The following is a 23,311-nucleotide window of genomic DNA, read 5'->3' as shown; positions in this document are numbered from 1 at the left end:
TTTTGTATGATTGAACTGTCACATAACTGTCCCAGGTGAAATGGACTGTTAGATCTGAGTGTTTTACAGTCATTCACTATACTAAAATAACACCATACATTTAATTTCTCTACACACTTTACAATAATCACTGGGAAGATTCTTACCTTGTAGCCTGAATTCACAGCCAGAACATGTCAAGTCATTGAGATATTTTCCGTTGTGCTGAGAGAGCAGCTTCTTGATGACAAGTGGCTCTGTATCTATGTTCTAGGTACAGTTGATCTTTGGATGCAATAATATCTGGTCAAAGTCTAGTGACACAACACCATAGTATATCATAAACATAACAGCAGTTGGCCAGAAAAGGCCATGACATACTGTAAAACAGTGTTCATCAACAACACCATAGTATATCATAAACATAACAGCAGTTTAACCTTTGGCCAGTAAAGGCCATGGCATACTATAACATGTAGAATCATTATGATGGATCCAGGTTCATACTATAACATGTAGAATCATTATGATGGATCCAGGTTCATACTATAACATGTAGAATCATTATGATGGATCCAGGTTCATACTATAACATGTAGAATCATTATGATGGATCCAGGTTCATACTATAACATGTAGAATCATTATGATGGATCCAGGTTCATACTATAACATGTAGAATCATTATGATGGATCCAGGTTCATACTATAACATGTAGAATCTTTATGATGGATCCAGGTTCATACTATAACATGTAGAATCATTATTATGGATCCAGGTTCATACTATAACATGTAGAATCATTATTATGGATCCAGGTTCATACTATAACATGTAGAATCATTATGATGGATCCAGGTTCATACTATAACATGTAGAATCATTATGATGGATCCAGATTCATACTATAACATGTAGAATCATTATGATGGATCCAGGTTCATACTATAACATGTAGAATCATTATGATGGATCCAGGTTCATACTATAACATGGAGAATCATTATGATGGATCCAGGTTCATACTATAACATGTAGAATCATTATGATGGATCCAGGTTCATACTATAACATGTAGAATCATTATGATGGATCCAGGTTCATACTATAACATGTAGAATCATTATGATGGATCCAGGTTCATACTATAACATGTAGAATCATTATGATGGATCCAGGTTCATACTATAACATGGAGAATCATTATGATGGATCCAGGTTCATACTATAACATGTAGAATCATTATGATGGATCCAGGTTCATACTATAACATGTAGAATCATTATGATGGATCCAGGTTCATACTATAACATGTAGAATCATTATGATGGATCCAGGTTCATATTATAACATGTAGAATCATTATGATGGATCCAGTTTCATACTATAACATGTAGAATCATTATGATGGATCCAGGTTCATACTATAACATGTAGAATCATTATGATGGATCCAGGTTCATACTATAACATGTAGAATCATTATGATGGATCCAGGTTCATACTATAACATGTAGAATCATTATGATGGATCCAGGTTCATACTATAACATGTAGAATCATTATGATGGATCCAGATTCATACTATAACATGTAGAATCATTATGATGGATCCAGGTTTATACTATAACATGTAGAATCTTTATGATGGATCCAGGTTCATACTATAACATGTAGAATCATTATGATGGATCCAGGTTTATACTATAACATGTAGAATCATTATGATGGATCCAGGTTCATACTATAACATGTAGAATCATTATGATGGATCCAGGTTCATACTATAACATGTAGAATCATTATGATGGATCCAGGTTCATACTATAACATGTAGAATCATTATGATGGATCCAGGTTCATACTATAACATGTAGAATCATTATGATGGATCCAGGTTCATACTATAACATGTAGAATCATTATGATGGATCCAGGTTCATACTATAACATGTAGAATCATTATGATGGATCCAGGTTCATACTATAAAATGTAGAATCATTATGATGGATCCATTTTCAGCCTTTACCCATTGCCCTTCATTCTCTAGACTTCCAGGTAATACATAGATCTCCACCAGGTGAATCTCCTTGCTGGATTCATGTTGAAACAGCTATGAACAGGTGATCTTGGTTGGCCACTTGTATATTGCTCTAAATTATAAAGCCTGTCTTGTTGTTCTTCTTCTCTGCTGCAGATATAATGTCCAGCTTCTTGGACTTCTGAGACACGTGTGCTGTACAATGTATCACTGTGGCTTTAAATGCCATAAAATCCACTTTCTACACAAAGAGTGTATCCCAGTGCCGGAATTATAACATATATTGGGGGGACACATCCAATATTCAAATATGCTCAAAATATCCCCCAAATATATTGATATAAATAATATAAATAAATAAAAGATTTGCTGTGCTATTTCATTACTTTCAAATGTATTAAAAAGTGTAAAACTAGAACGTAATATGAGTGTTACGTAGGCTATATCACTGTCGATTGTGATGTTTTAACGTCAACGTCAATACGTCATTTTGCGCTGGAACTGTAATTGTGGAAATAAATAATATTTTGCTAAAAAGTGTCAGTAATTGCATGGAGTGGAAACAAAAGTTTTTGGTGAAAATGGACCGATTTGCGAGTGCTAATCAATCAACCATCACTAAAGTTAGCTATCATAGCTAAGTTACCTGGAACGTTAATTATCCACACATTCACCTAGCGACCACTAACGTTAGCTATCATAGCTAAGTTACCTGGAACGTTAATTATCCACACATTCACCTAGCGACCACTAACGTTAGCTATCATAGCTAAGTTACCTGGAACGTTAATTATCCACACATTCACCCAGCGACCACTAACGTTAGCTATCATAGCTAAGTTACCTGGAAAGTTAATTAGCCACACATTCACCCAGCGACCAACAATGGTGCTCACGGACGTATTCAACTAACGTTAATGTCTTTATTACGTTCTATTGGTCAGAAAGCCCAGGTGAAGTCTGAGTAAAGTGTCAATCATTTATGTTGTGCTGCATCTGTAATTTATGTAGACAGTAGTAGCTTTAATTTATTACATATTCCTATAGTATACTGTATAGCTGTTCTGTATAACTGTACTGTATAGGATACTGTATAGCTGTACTCTATAACTGTACTCTATAGTATACTGTATAGCTGTTCTGTATAACTGTACTGTATAGTATACTGTATAGTGTACTCTATAGTATACTGTATAGCTGTTCTGTATAACTGTACTGTATAGTATACTGTATAGTATACTGTATCGCTGTACTGTATAGGATACTGTATAGCTGTACTTCCTTATGATAAATAGCATTATTAGTGTTTGTTTGATTAAAGTGAAATCAGTTTTATTACAGTCAGCTTTCATTCACAGTGATGTCATCATGAGGAAGAGGAAGGGTGGCAGTGACCTTCATCAGTTTAGTAGAACAAGAGATGAGTCAACGTTTCTATAATAATCACCTGTCAGATGATAGAAGTCTACAGTAGAACAAGAGATGAGTCAACGTTTCTATAATAATCACCAGTCAGATGATAGAAGTCTACAGTAGAACAAGAGATGAGTCAACGTTTCTATAATAATCACCAGTCAGATGATAGAAGTCTACAGTAGAACAAGAGATGAGTCAATGTTTCTATAATAATCACCAGTCAGATGATAGAAGTCCACAGTAGAACAAGAGATGAGTCAATTTTTCTTGATATAATAATCATTGCCGTTCAGATTAGAAATGGTTAGTAATCCATTCCACATCATGGCAAGAAACACCACTTGTTTACTGATAATAATTATTTCATGTTCACTCTGGTGCGTTCAGAGAAAAGAGAGAGAGGGAGAGAGAGAGCATGAGGATGGTGACAGGGCAGGGAGAGAGAGAGCATGAGGATGGTGACAGGACAGGGAGAGAGAGAGAGCATGAGGATGGTGACAGGACAGGGAGAGAGAGAGCATGAGGATGGTGACAGGACAGGGAGAGAGAGAGCATGAGGATGGTGACAGGACAGGGAGAGAGAGAGCATGAGGATGGTGACAGGACAGGGAGAGAGAGAGAGAGAGCACGAGGATGGTGACAGGACAGGGATAGAGAGAGCATGAGGATGGTGACAGGACAGGGAGAGAGAGATCATGAGGATGGTGACAGGACAGGGAGAGAGAGAGAGCATGAGGATGGTGACAGGACAGGGAGAGAGAGCATGAGGATGGTGACAGAACAGAGAGAGAGAGAGCATGAGGATGGTGACAGGACAGGGATAGAGAGAGAGCATGAGGATGGTGATAGGACAGGGATAGAGAGAGAGCATGAGGATGGTGACAGGACAGGGATAGAGAGAGAGAGAGCATGAGGATGGTGACAGGACAGGGAGAGAGAGAGAGCATGAGGATGGTGACAGAACAGAGAGAGAGAGAGCATGAGGATGGTGACAGGACAGGGAGAGAGAGAGCATGAGGATGGTGACAGGACAGGGAGAGAGAGAGAGCATGAGGATGGTGACAGGACAGGGAGAGAGAGAGCATGAGGATGGTGACAGGACAGGGAGAGAGAGAGCATGAGGATGGTGACAGAACAGAGAGAGAGAGAGCATGAGGATGCTGACAGGGCAGTGAGAGAGAGAGAGCATGAGGATGGTGACAGGGCAGTGAGAGAGAGAGAGCATGAGGATGCTGACAGGGCAGTGAGAGAGAGAGAGCATGAGGATGCTGACAGGGCAGTGAGAGAGAGAGAGCATGAGGATGCTGACAGGGCAGTGAGAGAGAGAGAGCATGAGGATGCTGACAGGGCAGTGAGAGAGAGAGAGCATGAGGATGGTGACAGAACAGGGAGAGAGCGAGCATGAGGATGGTGACAGGACAGGGAGAACAGGTGACATGGAGGTGAGGGAGAAAAGGAGCAAATATTGATGGTTAAGACTGAATAATGACATCACAACAGTCTAATCCTAATGGTAATTTAAACTGAGATATTCCTCTAAGTATGGCTCCTCGTGTGTTTCAGATAATACATTCAAGCAGAGAGAGAGAGTTTGAGACAATGAGAGAGAGAGAGAGAGAGAGAGAGAGAGAGAGAGAGAGAGAGAGAGAGAGAGAGAGAGAGAGAGAGATATGAAGGTGCAGGACAGGGAGGGAGGAGCTAGTAATGGTATAACGATTATACTGGTCTCCATTACAACCTTGTCAAATAGGACACTCTACTTTCAGGAGTAATGGTATAAAGATTATACTGGTCTCCATTACAGCCCCTCCTTAAACGGGGTCATCTGTTTCTATTGTGCTAAATACACTGCTCAAAAAATAAAGGGAACACTTAAACAACACATCCTAGATCTGAATGAATGAAATAATCTTATTAAATACTTTTTTCTTTACATAGTTGAATGTGCTGACAACAAAATCACACAAAAATAATCAATGGAAATCCAATTTATCAACCCATGGAGGTCTGGATTTGGAGTCACACTCAAAATTAAAGTGGAAAACCACACTACAGGCTGATCCAACTTTGATGTAATGTCCTTAAAACAAGTCAAAATGAGGCTCAGTAGTGTGTGTGGCCTCCACGTGCCTGTATGACCTCCCTACAATGCCTGGGCATGCTCCTGATGAGGTGGCGGATGGTCTCCTGAGGGATCTCCTCCCAGACCTGGACTAAAGCATCCGCCAACTCCTGGACAGTCTCTGGTGCAATGTGGCGTTGGTGGATGGAGCGAGACATGATGTCCGAGAGGTGCTCAATTGGATTCAGGTCTGGGGAACGGGCGGGCCAGTCCATAGCATCAATGCCTTCCTCTTGCAGGAACTGCTGACACACTCCAGCCACATGAGGTCTAGCATTGTCTTGCATTAGGAGGAACCCAGGGCCAACCGCACCAGCATATGGTCTCACAAAGGGTCTGAGGATCTCATTTCGGTACCTAATGGCAATCAGGCTACCTCTGGCGAGCACGTGGAGGGCCCCCAAAGAAATGCCACCCCACACCATGACTGACCCACTGCCAAACCGGTCATGCTGGAGGATGTTGCAGGCAGCAGAACGTTCTCTACGGCGTCTCCAGACTCTGTCATGTCTGTCACATGTGCTCAGTGTGAACCTGCTTTCATCTGTGAAGAGCACAGGGCGCCAGTGGCGAATTTGCCAATCTTGGTGTTCTCTGGCAAATACCAAACGTCCTGCACGGTGTTGGGCTGTAAGCACAACCCCCAACTGTGGACGTCGGGCCCTCATACCACCCTCATGGAGTCTGTTTCTGACCGTTTGAGCAGACACATGCACATTTGTGGCCTGCTGGAGGTCATTTTGCAGGGCTCTGGCAGTGCTCCTCCTGCTCCTCCTTGCACAAAGGCGGAGGTAGCTGTCCTGCTGCTGGGTTGTTGCCCTCCTACGGCCTCCTCCACGTCTCCTAATATACTGGCCTGTCTCCTGGTAGCGCCTCCATGCTCTGGACACTACGCTGACAGACACAGCAAACCTTCTTGCCACAGCTCGCATTGATGTGCCATCCTGGATGAGCTGCACTACCTGAGCCACTTGTGTGGGCTGTAGACTCCGTCTCATGCTACCACTAGAGTGAAAGCACCGCCAGCATTCAAAAGTGACCAAAACATCAGCCAGGAAGCATAGGAACTGAGAAGTGGTCTCTGGTCACCACCTGCAGAACCACTCCTTTATTGGGGGTGTCTTGCTAATTGCCTATAATTTCCACCTGTTGTCTATACCATTTGCACAACAGCATGTGAAATGTATTGTCAATCAGTGTTGCTTCCTAAGTGGACAGTTTGATTTCACAGAAGTGTGATTGACTTGGAGTTACATTGTGTTGTTTAAGTGTTCCCTTTATTTTTTGAGCAGTGTACCTTGCAACACAAAGTCTAAGCTTGCATCAAAAGTAGATTCAGCTTTTGTCAAGACTGGCTTTCAAAATTGGAGGAAGGCACTGGAGAAATGTAGTGCTCATAAAGACAGGCAGTGTCATAAATGAGCTGTGATGACTCAGATTCAGGAGCCAAAGCCTGTTAATGTGCAACTTTTACGTGAGCATGAAAGACAGCAGCAACAAGCGAGGAGAAATCTGATGAAGATTGTTGGGGGTGTGAAGTCAGGCTTTTCGAGGCGTTGATAAGGAGAGTGGGAATTTCAGCCAGCTTCTAAAGTACAAGGCAGAGGGCGATGCAGAGCTGACCACCTGGCTGAAAGGTCACTTTGATTCCACCAGTCCCCAAAGGCAAAACTACATTTTGAAGCTGGTGGGCAATACAATCGTCAAAGAAATTGTGTCGGAAACAACATTACATTACATTACATTTAAGTCATTTAGCAGACGCTCTTATCCAGAGCGACTTACAAAATGGTGCATTCACCTTATGATATCCAGTGGAACAACCACTTTACAATAGTGCATCTAAATCTTTTAAGGGGGGGGGTTAGAAGGATTACTTTATCCTATCCTAGATATTCCTTAAAGAGGTGGGGTTTCAGGTGTCTCCGGAAGGTGGTGATTGACTCCGCTGTCCTGGCGTCGTGAGGGAGCTTGTTCCACCATTGGGGTGCCAGAGCAGCAAACAGTTTTGACTGGGCTGAGCGGGAACTGTGCTTCCTCAGAGGTAGGGGGCCAGCAGGCCAGTGGTGGATGAACGCAGTGCCCTTGTTTGGGTGTAGGGCCTGATCAGAGCCTGAAGGTATGGAGGTGCCGTTCCCTTCACAGCTCCGTAGGCAATCACCATGGTCTTGTAGCGGATGCGAGCTTCAACTGGAAGCCAGTGGAGAGAGCGGAGGAGCGGGGTGACGTGAGAGAACTTGGGAAGGTTGAACACCAGACGGGCTGCGGCGTTCTGGATGAGTTGTAGGGGTTTAATGGCACAGGCAGGGAGGCCAGCCAACAGCGAGTTGCAGTAATCCAGACGGGAGATGACAAGTGCCTGGATTAGGACCTGCGCCGCTTCCTGTGTGAGGCAGGGTCGTACTCTGCGAATGTTGTAGAGCATGAACCTACAGGATCGGTTCATCAATGCCAGTGTTCCAGTTCGCACGTATCATTGATGGAACCCAGGATATACCAGGAGTTGATCATTATTCTATATGTTTGAATCCACCCAGGATATATCAGGAGTTGATCAGGAGTCAATATGTTTGAATCCACACAGGATATATCAGGAGTTGATCAGGAGTCAATATGTTTGAATCCACCCAGGATACATCAGGAGTTGATCAGGAGTCAATATGTTTGAATCCACCCAGGATATATCAGGAGTTGATCAGGAGTCAATATGTTTGAATCCACCCAGGATATATCAGGAGTTGATCAGGAGTCAATATGTTTGAATCCACCCAGGATATATCAGGAGTTGATCAGGAGTCAATATGTTTGAATCCACCCAGGATAGATCAGGAGTTGATCAGGAGTCAATATGTTTGAATCCAGCCAGGGTATATCAGGAGTTGATCTGGAGTCAATATGTTTGACTCTTTGTAGATGCAGATCTACAACCAAAGGAAGAATTCCTGGGACTCTACGAAGTGTCATCAACGACAGGGCAAAATATAGCCCAGATGGCATGTGATGTGATGATGCGTCTAGGCCTTCCTCTGTCCCAACTTCCAGGACAAACCTATGAGGGTGACACAAACATAGCTGGATGATTGCAGGGGGTGCAAGACATTTAAAGGAAAGAACAACCGCTGGCTATGTATTGTCACTGTGGTCCACACTGAGTTAACTTAGTTACGCATGCTGCCTGTGTAGCCTCTCCACTAGGAAGAGATTCAATGGGTCTGGTGCATGAATTGGGGGGCTTCTTTAATGACTGTCTCATCTCTGTACTCCACACATACAATTATCTGTAAGGTCCCTCAGTCGAGCAGTGAACACAGATGCAATCACAAAGACCAGGGAGGTTTTCCAATGCCTCGCATAAAAGGGCACCTACTGGTAGATGAAAAAAAGGGTGAAAAAAGACATTGAATATCCCTTTGAGCATGGTTAAGTTATTTAGGTTATTACACTTTGGATGCTGTATCAATACACACAGTCACTACAAAGATACAGGCGTCCTTCCTAACTCAGTTGCCGGAAAGGAAGGAAACCGCTCAGGGATTTCACCATGAGGCCAATGGTGACATTAAAGCAGTTACAAAGTGTAATGGCTGTGATAGGAGAAAGCTGAGGATGAATCAACATCATTGCAGTAACTCCACAGAGTGAAAAGAAGGAAGCCTGTACATAATACAAATATTCCAAAACATGCATCCTGTTTTCAACAAGGCACTGAAGTAATACTGCAAAAACTGGGGCAAAGCAATTCAAATTGTCCTGAATTCAAAATATGTTTGGGGCAAATTCAACACAAAACCTTAACGGGTACCGCTCTCCATATTTTCAAGCATAGTGGTGGGTGGATCATGTTATGGGTATGCTTATAATCCTTAATGATTGGGGAGTTTTCCAGGATAAAAAGAAATGGAATAAAGCTAAGCAAAGGAAAAATCCAGCGTTCTACCAGACGCTGGGAGATGAATTCACCTATCAGCAGACAATAATCTAAAACACAAGGCCAAATCTACACTGGAGTTGATTACCAAGAAGACAGTGAATGTTCCTGAGTTGCAGAGTTCTGGGCTAGGTGGCACCAAATCGTCCCACCTACGTAACAGCCAGCTGTGGCGCGATTTTCAAATACCTTAGAAATGCTATTACTTCAATTTCTCAAACATATGACTATTTTACAGCTATTTAAAGACAAGACTCTCGTTAATCTAACCACACTGTCCGATTTCAAAAAGGCTTTACAACGAAAGCAAAACATTAGATTATGTCAGCAGAGTACCCAGCCAGAAATAATCAGACACCCATTTTTCAAGCTAGCTTATAATGTCACATAAACCCAAACCACAGCTAAATGCAGCACTAACCTTTGATGATCTTCATCAGATGACAACCTAGGACATTATGTTATACAATAAATGCATGTTTTGTTCAATCAAGTTCATATTTATATCAAAAAACAGCTTTTTACATTAGCATGTGACGTTCAGAACTAGCAAACTTCCGGGGAATTTACTAACAATTTACTAAATTACTCACAATAAACGTTCACAAAAAGCATAACAATTATTTTAAGAATTATAGATACAGAACTCCTCTATGCACTCGATATGTCCGATTTTAAAATAGCTTTTTGGTGAAAGCACATTTTGCAATATTCTAAGTACATAGCCCAGCCATCACGGGCTAGCTATTTAGACACCCAGCAAGTTTAGCCTTCACCAAAATCAGATTTACTATAACAAAAATGTTATTACCTTTGGTGTTCTTCGTCAGAATGCACTCCCAGGACTTCTACTTCAATAACAAATGTTGGTTTGTTCCCAAATAATCCATCGTTATATCCAAACAGCGGCGTTTTGTTCGTGCGTTCTAGACACTATCCGAAATGGTAAATCAGGGTTACGAGCATGGCGCATTTCGTGACAAAAAATTCTAAATATTCCATTACAGTACTTCGAAGCATGTCAACCGCTGTTTAAAATCAATTTTTATGCAATTTATCTCGTAAAAAGCGATAATATTCCGACCGGGAATCTGCGTTTCGGTAAATAGAGGGAAAAAAGAAAGACGGGGGCGACCAGTGCATGCGCCTAAGCCCACTGTCCCCTGATCGGCCACTTGACAAAGGCAATAATGTGTTTCAGCCTGGGGCTGGAATGACGACATTCAGGTTTTTCCCGGGCTCTGAGAGCCCATTGGAGCCGTGGGAAGTGTCACGTTACCGCAGAGATCCTTTGTTTTGGAAAGAGATGTCAAAGAAAGCCAACAAATGGTCAGACAGGCCACTTCCTGTAAAGGAATCTCACAGGTTTTGACCTGCCATTTGAGTTCTGTTATACTCACAGACACCATTCAAACAGTTTTAGAAACGTTGGAGTGTTTTCTATCCAAAGCCAATAATTATATGCATATTCTAGTTACTGGGCAGGAGTAGTAACCAGATTAAATCGGGTACGTTTTTTATCCAGCCGTGTCAATACTGCCCCCTAGCCCTAACAGGCTAAGAAAAGGAATTACTTATAAAACATGTATATGTAGGATTGTTCAATAATAACGTGTAATATGTATGCATTTAGGAACTAAAGATTTAAAAAAATGTAATTTACATAGCCTGATATTTCATTCAATCTCTGTGTCTCTCTCTCTTTCTGTGTGTGTTGACAAGGATCTGTAGCGTCAGGGGGAGCTAATGACCTCTGTCACCCCCAACATGTGGTTGTGTTGTAATGACCTGTTACCCCCCAACATGTGGTTGTGTTATAATGACCTGTTACCCCCCAACATGTGGTTGTGTTATAATGACCTGTCACCCCCAACATGTGGTTGTGTTATAATGACCTGTCACCCCCAACATGTGGTTGTGTTGTAATGACCTGTTACCCCCCCAACATGTGGTTGTGTTATAATGACCTGTTACCCCCCAACATGTGGTTGTGTTATAATGACCTGTTACCCCCAACATGTGGTTGTGTTATAATGACCTGTTACCCCCCAACATGTGGTTGTGTTATAATGACCTGTTACCCCCAACATGTGGTTGTGTTGTAATGACCTGTTACCCCCCAACATGTGGTTGTGTTATAATGACCTGTTACCCCCAACATGTGGTTGTGTTATAATGACCTGTTACCCCCCAACATGTGGTTGTGTTATAATGACCCCTGTCACCCCCCAACATGTGGTTGTGTTATAATGACCTGTCACCCCCCAACATGTGGTTGTGTTATAATGACCTGTTACCCCCAACATGTGGTTGTGTGTTGGGAGGTCGTTCGGTTACAAACAGAGAAACATGCTGATAACATTATTTTCTAAGAAAGGAATTAAAGAATATGTAAACATTTAAAGGATATAAATGGCATATATGTATTAACATTTCAGGGTTATAATAAAGGGTTTTAAAAAACACAAGTGTATTTATCTTCAATGAATGACCCTTCAATGAATGACCGCTCTTCCTGTTGCCCTATGTCACTTTCTCTCTCTCTCTCTCTGTGTGTGTGTGTGTGGGGGGGGAGGCCTTTGAAACAACTGTCTGAAAGCAGTAGGCTGTTGCGGCCAAGGACCTCATGACCTCTGAACCTCCGAAAGACTTCTCAGCAAAAACAAATGGGGGGTCAGAAAAAAATTCTAATAAAAAAAAAAAAAATGTCAGAATTGGTTCTCAGGAAGTGTCATGATGTGGTTGTTACAATCAATCAGATCATCCTCTTAAACAAAGATGATACCTGTCCCCTACTCCCCTATAAGCAGAGAGTCCCTACATTGTCTCATTGAGGACACTGGAGCTTTGCAGCTCTGAAGACAGAACAGCTAAAAGATGATCAGGGAATCCTTTATCCCCCCATGGAGAGTTCTGAAGGTGAGTTGAAATTACAATATAATGAATGCTTTTTATATTTAAATATGTCTGTTTATAAATACGTATATATTGTATATTATATAAGGAATGTTTTTCAATAAGGTATTATATAACCATATATATTTATATTAAATGAGAGGAGGGGTTATTGATACATGATTTATTTATGTGTTAAACCAGAATGGACTAGGGCCTACACAGGGGTTAATCCCAAAATATTTTGGATAAAACATATTTATCAGGCAGTTAAATAGCAATCACTAACTCAGGGAGGCTGGTGCCACCTAGTGGACCAATGGCAAATAGTGAACATCCACCTAGTGGATGTTCAGTTACATAACCAAACACCACTGGTACCTCCTAGTGGATGTTCAGTTACATAACCAAACACCACTGGTACCTCCTAGTGGATGTTCAGTTACATAACCAAACACCACTGGTACCTGCTAGTGGATGTTCAGTTACATAACCAAACACCACTGGTACCTCCTAGTGGATGTTCAGTTACATAACCAAACACCACTGGTACCTCCTAGTGGATGTTCAGTTACATAACCAAACACCACTGGTACCTGCTAGTGGATGTTCAGTTACATAACCAAACACCACTGGTACCTCCTAGTGGATGTTCAGTTACATAACCAAACATTACATTACTTTTCATTTTAGATGTGTGCGTGTTGAATGTAGATACAATGTCAGCATAATAATCTCTCGCTCTCTCGTTTTATATCTGGTGTTCTGAAGACATTTTAAGAGTTAATGACATCCCATGTTCAGGTCATTAATATTGTTACTATTTGGTGTTTTACGTCAAATGTATGTGTTTTTTAAGTAAAAAAAGGTATATATTTTTGTAAATAGATACATATATTTTAATATTATTTAAAACATCTATAGGATACCCTACATTTACCCAGGTGTTACCAGCAATAATTGATTTGGATCATCAACCATCAGAAGTGATCATTATAGAAGTCGATGATTTTGAGGACCAACAGACTGCAGGTGTATCTTTACTCAGTCCCACACCATCAAGATACTATAGAGGTGAGTCAATAATAAAATGACTAATAACAGACTACAGGTGTATCTTTACTCAGTCCCACGCCATCAAGATACTATAGACGTGAGTCAATAATAAAATGACTAATAACCTTCATCCGTTAAGCATTAAACACATTGTGTACACTATTTTAAAAAGCTAATCTGGTGTTTACAGCTGACAGCCCCCAGACAAGAGCACCCGAGACATTATGGGCTCTAACCGTGAATGACTTCGAGGGTATTGAAAATGACGATATTCTACCGTTTTGTACGGCCGGCTTTGACAAAACTCAAAACAGCCCAAGAATAGAAGATTTATCACACATATACACACCTCCAATCAGCTCTAGGCATTAAGTATTTAATCAGGCCCTACACCATATCGTAGTCCTGCAAAGCTCCCCAGAACCCTAGACATTCAGTATTTAATCAGGTACCTACACCATATCATAGTCCTACAAGGCTCCCCAGAACCCTAGACATTCAGTATTTAATCAGGCCCTACACCATATCATAGTCCTACAAGGCTCCCCAGAACCCTAGACATTCAGTATTTAATCAGGTACCTACACCATATCATAGTCCTGCAAGGCTCCCCAGAACCCTAGACATTCAGTATTTAATCAGGTACCTACACCATATCATAGTCCTGCAAGGCTCCCCAGAACCCTAGACATTCAGTATTTAATCAGGCCCTACACCATATCATAGTCCTGCAAGGCTCCCCAGAACCCTAGACATTCAGTATTTAATCAGGTACCTACACCATATCATAGTCCTGCAAGGCTCCCCAGAACCCTAGGCATTCAGTATTTAATCAGGTGCCTACACCATATCATAGTCCTACAAGGCTCCCAGAACCGTAGTTGAAGTACAACGAGCGGCGTCACCTCTGACCGAGAAGTACGACTGGTCTGAAAACCTTTGGATTGATGAGCTCTTTATGGATACGCCCTGTTTTTATTATAGTTATAATTTTTTGAAAGATTATCTTATAACATTTTCAAATATTGTTATTTGTTTCAGACTCCAATCTTGCCGAGTCTAGACATCAAGAGGACAACGGGGTAGGAAACAACATCGACTCCTCTGAAAAACAGGCATCAAACAACCAAAGGTAATTTAACTAAAAAAGGTCTAACAGTGAGAAACAGAAACAGGGAGTTAGGATATATTGAAATGTTAATTTATTTTAAAACGTACTGTTTAAAAAAATATATAATAATTTAAAAAAAATTAAAAGCATTTTCTCGTTTATCACTAATATTGGTTATTTAATATTATTATTATAGATATTTTATTTTTAATACACTATTTTGTATGTATTTTTCTTTCAGACTCCTCCAAGCCCTATACAAACACAGAAGACCCAATACAACAAGAGGAAGAGGAGGAAGAGGACACTGATGACATACTGAGTTAAACACCTAAACCGGTTGATACATTCAATGGTGTTAATGTCAAGGATGATGAGGTCAATGATGGTTCTGATGAAGGGTTGAGCTATGATGAGGATGATCTGTTGATGAGGACGATGTGTTGATGATGATGATGCGTTGATGAGGACGATGTGTTGATGAGGACGATGTGTTGATGAGGACGATGTGTTGATGAGGACGATGTGTTGATGAGGATGATGTGTTGATGAGGATGATGCGTTGATGAGGACGATGTGTTGATGAGGATGATGTGTTGATGAGGATGATGCGTTGATGAGGACGATGTGTTGATGAGGACGATGTGTTGATGAGGATGATATGAGGATGATGAGGATGATGTGTTGATGAGGACGATGTGTTGATGAGGACGATGTGTTGATGAGGATGATATGAGGATGATGAGGATGATGTGTTGATGAGGACGATGTGTTGATGAGGACGATGTGTTGATGAGGACGATGTGTTGATGAGGACGATGTGTTGATGAGGATGATGTGTTGATGAGGTTGAAGTGTTGATGAGGATGATGTGAGGATGATGTGTTGATGAGTATGATGTATTGATGAGTATGATGAGGATGATGTGTTGATGAGGATGATGTGTTGATGAGGATGATGTGTTGATGAGGATGATGTGGATGATGTGTTGATGAGGATGACGTGTTGATGTATGATGCAGCTAAACAGCTTGATACAATCATTTCTGAGGTAGAGCCTCTACTGATTGAAGATATCATCAATGAGGACACTGATCAGGATACAGATCTTCAAGATAGGTTTCTCACAGATTCTCACAGGGCTCTAAAAGACAGAGAGGTCCAGTTACTAGATAGGTTTCTCACAGCCTTTTACAGGACTCTAAAAGACAGAGAGGTCCAGTTACTAGATAGGTTTCTCACAGCCTTTTACAGGACTCTAAAAGACAGAGGTCCAGTTACTAGATCGGTTTCTCACAGCATTTTACAGGACTCCTAAAAGACAGAGGTCCAGTTACTAGATAGGTTTCTCACAGCCTTTTACAGGACTCTAAAAGACAGAGAGGTCCAGCTACACAAACAAACGGTTGCTTTACTAAGACGTCAGTACAGTCAAGACCTATCCATCTGGCATAAAAACATACCATGCTTGATAAGCATCAATCTGATTAAAAAACACCCAAACAAACGATAAAAGCCATATGTAACATGGATACTTCTAGAATAACGCCAGAACTGATCTCCTTAATTAACCAAATTAATGAGCTCACCCCTCCTTCAACACCACCCCCCCACACACAACACCCCCATCCTATAACTCATACACATGATCACACATTATCACAGGTCCCCCCACAACTGATCTCCTTAATTAACCAAATTATTTAACCAAATGAATGAGCTCACCCCTCCTTCAACACCACCCCCCACACACATCCACATGGCCCCTACAACCCCAAATTAATGAGAGCACCCCGCCTTCAGCAGCCACACACACACATACACACACACCCAACTCCAATAACCCGTACACATGATCACACATTATCACAGATCCCCAATGAACTTATATCCTTAATTAACCAAATGATTGAGAGCACACTGTCTTCAGCCCCCCCCCACACTCCTATACCTATACCTATAACTCCTATACATGAGGACAATGAGCAACCACACACCTCCTATACATGAGGACAATGAGCAACCACACACCTCCTATACATGAGGACAATGAGCAACCACACACCTCCTATAACTCCTATACATGAAGACAATGAGCAACCACACACCTCCTATAACTCCTATACATGAAGACAATGAGCAACCACACACCTCCTATAACTCCTATACATGAGGACAATGAGCAACCACACACCTCCTATAACTCCTATACATGAGGACAATGAGCAACCACACACCTCCTATAACTCCTATACATGAGGACAATGAGCAACCACACACCTCCTATACATGAGGACAATGAGCAACCACACACCTCCTATAACTCCTATACATGAGGACAATGAGCAACCACACACCTCCTATAACTCCTATACATGAGGACAATGAGCAACCACACACCTCCTATAACTCCTATACATGAGGACAATGAGCAACCACACACCTATAACTCCTATACATGATGACAATGAGCAACCTCACGTTGATTTTGATGAATTGGTAAATTGTGTAATCAATCAGATGGGGGACGGTCTTGATAGAAGTGTCCATGTTTTGCATCGCAATAAATTTAACAATACAGAGATTCGTCAGTTTTCTAATTTCACATGTATGAATCAGAGCCATGATTTTGCAGTTTTTTATGTGATGATTTTGGATAGTCTAGGATAACTTTTAGAAAGGACTACAGATTTAGCTGAACCTCAGGATGTCTTACAGCTTGAAATATGTGGTGATAGTCTGCAGAACACAGTATCACTTGTTTTACCTCACGTCTTGTTCAATCTAATTTATCCATCATAGCTGATAGGACCTTAGAACTTGTTATACAAATAATCTGCCGACCCCTAGGAGGAGGGGGTCAGAGAAGGAAACTAGATAGTCTCACGCAATCAGAAATCATAAAAATATGAAGACATATCTCATAAACGTTAACAATCCTGGTAATCAGTTATGTTTTGCAATATGTCTATCACATTTACTCCTTCCTGGATGTACTGCTCTAGAAGCTTTACAAAAGGCTAGTGATCTCCAAAAGGCTGTAGGTCTATCACATTTACTCCTTCCTGGATGTACTGCTCTAGAAGCTTTACAAAAGGCTAGTGATCTCCAAAAAGCTGTAGGTCTATCACATTTACTCCTTCCTGGATGTACTGCTCTAGAAGCTTTACAAAAGGCTAGTGACCTCCAAAAGGCTGTAGGTCTATCACATTTACTCCTTCCTGGATGTACTGATCTAGAAGCTTTACAAAAGGCTGTAGGTCTATCACATTTACTCCTTCCTGGATGTACTGCTCTAGAAGCTTTACAAAAGGCTAGTGACCTCCAAAAGGCTGTAGGTCTATCACATTTACTCCTTCCTGGATGTACTGCTCTAGAAGCTTTACAAAAGGCTAGTGACCTCCAAAAGGCTGTAGGTCTATCACATTTACTCCTTCCTGGATGTACTGCTCTAGAAGCTTTACAAAAGGCTAGTGACCTCCAAAAGGCTGTAGGTCTATCACATTTACTCCTTCCTGGATGTACTGCTCTAGAAGCTTTACAAAAGGCTAGTGACCTCCAAAAGGCTGTAGGTCTATGTATACAGGAGCCTGTGGCTTCTCTGACATAGTCACATTAGAACATTTGATGAACATCAAGATTGTGGTTTTATACCATAGTAGAGTTAATTCAGCTCGCTTGAAATCCCAGAACAACCCTCATCCTCATATTCTGTACTTTTATGTGAAAAACAACCATTTGTTGTATGGTATTACCAACATCAGAGCTTTCTAAGGAGCTCCCTGTGTTTGTCCAACATGTCATTCAGGCTACACCAGACAGTATAACTGTTCAGTTTGTCAGGATGAAACATGTCTGATGCAAACCGTACAACTAACACCTTGTGAGGATTCTCATCTGACATGTCGTTCCTCCTACTGCTACGAAAAACACAAACTTGAAACATTGCATCACAAAGCATGTAAATCTGTCAGCAGTTTTGACATTAACAAGAAATGTCCAAAATATCATCGCAATTACAACGTTAAAATAGACAACCCCCAACCTCACGTATGTGGTATCCTACACTGCCCTGTCTGTAAAGGTATGTGGTATCCTACACTGCCCTGTCTGTAAAGGTATGTGGTATCCTACACTGCCCTGTCTGTAAAGGTATGTGGTATCCTACACTGCCCTGTCTGTAAAGGTATGTGGTATCCTACACTGCCCTGTCTGTAAAGGTATGTGGTATCCTACACTGCCCTGTCTGTAAAGGTATGTGGTATCCTACACTGCCCTGTCTGTAAAGGTATGTGGTATCCTACACTGCCCTGTCTGTAAAGGTATGTGGTATCCTACACTGCCCTGTCTGTAAAGGTATGTGGTATCCTACACTGCCCTGTCTGTAAAGGTATGTGGTATCCTACTCTGCCCTGTCTGTAAAGGTATGTGGTATCCTACACTGCCCTGTCTGTAAAGGTATGTGGTATCCTACACTGCCCTGTCTGTAAAGGTATGTGGTATCCTACACTGCCCTGTCTGTAAAGGTATGTGGTATCCTACACTGCCCTGTCTGTAAAGCTATGTGGTATCCTACACTGCCCTGTCTGTAAAGGTATGTGGTATCCTACACTGCCCTGTCTGTAAAGGTATGTGGTATCCTACACTGCCCTGTCTGTAAAGGTATGTGGTATCCTACACTGCCCTGTCTGTAAAGTTATGTGGTATCCTACACTGCCCTGTCTGTAAAGGTATGTGGTATCCTACACTGCCCTGTCTGTAAAGTTATGTGGTATCCTACACTGCCCTGTCTGTAAAGGTATGTGGAATCCTACACTGCCCTGTCTGTAAAGGTATGTGGTATCCTACACTGCCCTGTCTGTAAAGGTATGTGGTATCCTACACTGCCGTATCTGTAAAGGTATGTGGTATCCTACACTGCCCTGTCTGTAAAGGTATGTGGTATCCTACACTGCCCTGTCTGTAAAGGTATGTGGTATCCTACACTGCCCTGTCTGTAAAGGTATGTGGTATCCTACACTGCCCTGTCTGTAAAGGTATGTGGTATCCTACACTGCCCTGTCTGTAAAGGTATGTGGTATCCTACACTGCCCTGTCTGTAAAGGTATGTGGTATCCTACACTGCCCTGTCTGTAAAGGTATGTGGTATCCTACACTGCCCTGTCTGTAAAGGTATGTGGTATCCTACACTGCCCTGTCTGTAAAGGTATGTGGTATCCTACACTGCCCTGTCTGTAAAGGTATGTGGTATCCTACACTGCCCTGTCTGTAAAGGTATGTGGTATCCTACACTGCCCTGTCTGTAAAGGTATGTGGTATCCTACTCTGCCCTGTCTGTAAAGGTATGTGGTATCCTACACTGCCCTGTCTGTAAAGGTATGTGGTATCCTACACTGCCCTGTCTGTAAAGGTATGTGGTATCCTACACTGCCCTGTCTGTAAAGGTATGTGGTATCCTACACTGCCCTGTCTGTAAAGCTATGTGGTATCCTACACTGCCCTGTCTGTAAAGGTATGTGGTATCCTACACTGCCCTGTCTGTAAAGGTATGTGGTATCCTACACTGCCCTGTCTGTAAAGGTATGTGGTATCCTACACTGCCCTGTCTGTAAAGTTATGTGGTATCCTACACTGCCCTGTCTGTAAAGGTATGTGGTATCCTACACTGCCCTGTCTGTAAAGTTATGTGGTATCCTACACTGCCCTGTCTGTAAAGGTATGTGGAATCCTACACTGCCCTGTCTGTAAAGGTATGTGGTATCCTACACTGCCCTGTCTGTAAAGGTATGTGGTATCCTACACTGCCGTATCTGTAAAGGTATGTGGTATCCTACACTGCCCTGTCTGTAAAGGTATGTGGTATCCTACACTGCCCTGTCTGTAAAGGTATGTGGTATCCTACACTGCCCTGTCTGTAAAGGTATGTGGTATCCTACACTGCCCTGTCTGTAAAGGTATGTGGTATCCTACACTGCCCTGTCTGTAAAGGTATGTGGTATCCTACACTGCCCTGTCTGTAAAGGTATGTGGTATCCTACACTGCCCTGTCTGTCAAGGTATGTGGTATCCTACACTGCCCTGTCTGTAAAGGTATGTGGTATCCTACACTGCCCTGTCTGTAAAGGTATGTGGTATCCTACACTGCCCTGTCTGTAAAGGTATGTGGTATCCTACACTGCCCTGTCTGTAAAGGTATGTGGTATCCTAAACTGCCCTGTCTGTAAAGGTATGTGGTATCCTACACTGCCCTGTCTGTAAAGGTATGTGGTATCCTACACTGCCCTGTCTGTAAAGGTATGTGGTATCCTACACTGCCCTGTCTGTAAAGGTATGTGGTATCCTACACTGCCCTGTCTGTAAAGGTATGTGGTATCCTACACTGCCCTGTCTGTAAAGGTATGGGGTATCCTACACTGCCCTGTCTGTAAAGGTATGTGGTATCCTACACTGCCCTGTCTGTAAAGGTATGTGGTATCCTACACTGCCCTGTCTGTAAAGGTATGGGGTATCCTACACTGCCCTGTCTGTAAAGGGCCTTTGAAAAGCAGAGACACTGAAGTGGTTCAAGAAGTGGAACATGAGTGCTACCTTCAACCATTGGATGAAGATGAACATTCAGAGACATTTGTCTTTTATGACTTTGAGAGTAATCAACAATCAGGGGTTCATCTGCCTATTGTTGTTTCCACCATGACTTTAAGGCTGAAATGTGGTCAGCAGACGGCCTCAACTGTGCACTACTCTGTCTAAAACACTTCTAAAACACCAGTACTAAAACTTTTATTTTTAACCCAATTCTAGATCCTATGATTCCTATCTTCTTTTGAATCCCTTGATCAAATCAAATCATATTTGTCACATGCGCCGACTACAACAGGTGTCGAAATTACAGTGAAATGCTTACTTACAAAACCTTAATCAACAATGTATTTTTAAGAAAAAGATTTTAAGAAAGTAAAAAAAAAAAAATTGAAAACAAGTTAATAATTAAGGAGCAACAAAAATAACTGTTGTGCGGCAGTACAGAGTCAATGTGGAGGCTATATAGAGGGGGTACCAGTACAGTGTCAATGTGGAGGCTGTATACAGGGTATTACGGTACAGAGTCAATGTGGAGGCTATATACAGGGTATTACGGTACAGAGTCAATGTGGAGGCTATATACAGGGGGTACCGGTACAGAGTCAATGTGGAGGCTATATACAGGGGGTACCAGTACAGTGTCAATGTGGAGGCTGTATACAGGGTATTACGGTACAGAGTCAATGTGGAGGCTATATACAGGGTATTACGGTACAGAGTCAATGTGGAGGCTATATACAGGGGGTACCTTTACAGAGTCAATGTGGAGGCTATATACAGGGGGTACTGGTACAGAGTCAATGTGGAGGCTATATACAGGGGGTACTGGTACAGAGTCAATGTGGGACTATATACAGGGGGTACTGGTACAGAGTCAATGTGGAGGCTATATACAGGGGATACCGGTACAGAGTCAATGTGGAGGCTATATACAGGGGGTACCGGTACAGAGTCAATGTGGAGCCTATATACAGGGGGTACCGGTACAGAGTCAATGTGGAGGCTATATACAGGGGGTACCGGTACAGAGTCAATGTGGAGGCCTTATACAGGGTATTATGGTACAGAGTCAATGTGGAGGCTATATACAGGGTATTATGGTACAGAGTCAATGTGGAGGCTATATACAGGGGGTACCGGTACAGAGTCAATGTGGAGGCTGTATACAGGGGGTACCGGTACAGAGTCAGTGTGGAGGCTATATACAGGGGGTACCGGTACAGAGTCAATGTGGAGGCTATATACAGGGGGTACCGGTACAGAGTCAGTGTGGAGGCTATATACAGGGGGTACCGGTACAGAGTCAATGTGGAGGCTATATACAGGGGGTACCGGTACAGAGTCAATGTGGAGGCCTTATACAGGGTATTATGGTACAGAGTCAATGTGGAGGCTATATACAGGGTATTATGGTACAGAGTCAATGTGGAGGCTATATACAGGGGGTACCGGTACAGAGTCAATGTGGAGACTATATACAGGGGGTACCGGTACAGAGTCAATGTGGAGGCTGTATACAGGGGGTACCGGTACAGAGTCAGTGTGGAGGCTATATACAGGGGGTACCGGTACAGAGTCAATGTGGAGGCTATATACAGGGGGTACCGGTACAGAGTCAATGTGGAGGCTATATACAGGGGGTACCGGTACAGAGTCAATGTGGAGGCTATATACAGGGGGTACCGGTACAGAGTCAATGTGGAGACTATATACAGGGTGTACTGGTACAGAGTCAATGTGGAGGCTATATACAGGGTATTACGGTACAGAGTTGTCATGACTGTCCTGATCAGGTCAGGGTACAGGAGACCACCACCCTACAGATTATCTCCCAAACCCCCAACAGAGGAGGAGAGATCTAGGGGTCTGAAGATGGAGGTTTTATGACACCTCACGCCCATAATAAAACTTAGGCCACAGAGAAATTCCTTTGTCCTAACAATGGAGAACTGGCCTCAGAACATTAAACATGCAATAAAGGGACTTTGGAACAATGGTTTCCGTCAGCCACAATGGTGGTTATGACGAAAAGTGGAATATTAAAATGTATGTAACTTTTGTATTTGTTTTTAAAGGTTAAGAGATGACGTTATTATGAAAACATTGTACCTTTAAGAGTTTTCCCAGTATATGCCTGATGTTTATACATTGTACGTTGAGTGGAAAATATCCAAATCAA

General features: G+C 42.1%; 1 long non-coding RNA gene across 1 annotated transcript; it reads right to left on the bottom strand.

The window, feature by feature from the left end:
• Positions 1-2,470: 2,470 nt before the first annotated feature.
• LOC123735843 (uncharacterized) lies at positions 2,471-3,916 on the bottom strand. Its single transcript, XR_006765800.1, has 2 exons — positions 2,868-3,916; positions 2,471-2,801 (listed from the first exon to the last, which is right to left on the bottom strand). It is a non-coding gene; the product is annotated as an uncharacterized lncRNA (long non-coding RNA).
• Positions 3,917-23,311: the final 19,395 nt, after the last annotated feature.

Source organism: Salmo salar, unplaced genomic scaffold, assembly GCF_905237065.1.
Source record: "Salmo salar unplaced genomic scaffold, Ssal_v3.1, whole genome shotgun sequence".
Lineage (NCBI taxonomy): Eukaryota > Metazoa > Chordata > Actinopteri > Salmoniformes > Salmonidae > Salmo > Salmo salar.
This window is presented reverse-complemented; position numbering and strand designations above follow the sequence as displayed.